We start from the raw sequence: 1546 nt of genomic DNA on the forward strand, positions 1-1546 counted from the left end.
CTTTAAACAGCAGGCAGATATACTGGGGTGAGAAATACAGTCAGAAGACCATTTTGAAAGTTCAATGGAGACTTTTGCTTCTGGAAAGATGGAGTAGACATACTTTTTTCTATCCCTTCTGCAAAGTACAAGTAAAAGCCCTGGATGTTACATGTAAAACAAACATAAGAATACTGAGGGACCTCCAGACCCAAGGAGCAAATTAATGGTGAGTTCCCCTTGTTTTCTTGTGTCCCACATATCCAAGACTTAGAGCTGAAGAAACTAGAAACTGGAAGTGCCTATGGGTGCAGACAAAAAAGCCTCAACAAAAGACTACCATCTTTAGCCAAAGGGTCAGGAAAGGGGCAGCATGGCATGATAGAAAACTTTTAGATAACAGCCATTCTACCTCAGCCAAATGCCACAAAATACCGTGAGCTGTTTCTTACCCATGCTAGCAAAAGCCAAGTGGAAACCTAGATTTCTGCCCTCACCAGGCTGTAATGACATGCCCCAAACCCTTCCCCTTACTGAGATGGTATTACATGAGTATGGGGCTAGGATTTTTATCCTTGCTAAGTGGTAATGAAACACCCTCCCTCACCACCATGGTGTAAGTGGAGACCACGTGGATAGCCTGGATCTCCACTCCCACCCAGCAGTAATGGGGCACATCTCTCCAGCTCCACTGGGATGGTCTGGTGGAGAGTCAGAACTTCACTGCCCAGTGGCAATGAGCCCATCTTCCCTGTGGTGTCAGTGGAGACCATGTGGGGAACAGCAATGAGGCATTCCTGCCCCTACTGGCCAGGAGGTATCAGTGCAGGCCTGCTGGGAAACCAGAATTCCCACCCCTGCTGAGCAACGGTTAGAAGCTACCCCCTGGAAGTGTCAACAGAGGCTGAATGTGGAACTTAGATTTCTGCTTCCACCTAGAAGTACTAAGGTGGCATCCCATTTTCTGAAAGAATAGTGTCCAAAAAAAGCCAGCTGAAAACTTCTCAGATTTGATGAAAGACAGATTCATAAACCTGAGTAAACCTCAAACAGAATAAAAATTCAACCAAGACATATCGTAGCCAAACTTATGAAAATTAAAGACAAAGAAAATCATTTGAAAACAGCCAGAGAAAAATGATACCTTACCTGTAGGGGAAAGGCAATTTAAATAATGCAGATTTCTCGTTGGAAACCACGTAGGCTGGAGGGAAGTGGCATAACAGTTTTCAAGTTATGAAAGAAAAGAACTTACTGTTAATCCAGAATCCTACATCCAGCAATAATATCCTTTGGGAATGAAGGGGAAATCAAGACATTCTCAAATAAAGAAAAACTAAGAGAATTTTTCACCAGCAGAGTACCCCTGGAAGAATGGCTAATGGATGTTCTTTGAACAGAAAGAAGTGATTAAAAAAAAAAAAACAAACTTGCAATATCAAAAGGGAAGAAAGAGCACAGTAAGGAAAAATATAAGCAAATGTAAAAGACTTTCTATTTCCTTTTGAGTTTATCAAATTTTACTTGATTATTGAAGTAAAAAGTATAACACTGTCTGATATGGTCC

Source organism: Propithecus coquereli, unplaced genomic scaffold, assembly GCF_000956105.1.
Source record: "Propithecus coquereli isolate 6110/MARCELLA unplaced genomic scaffold, Pcoq_1.0 Scaffold10, whole genome shotgun sequence".
NCBI classification, from domain to species: domain Eukaryota; kingdom Metazoa; phylum Chordata; class Mammalia; order Primates; family Indriidae; genus Propithecus; species Propithecus coquereli.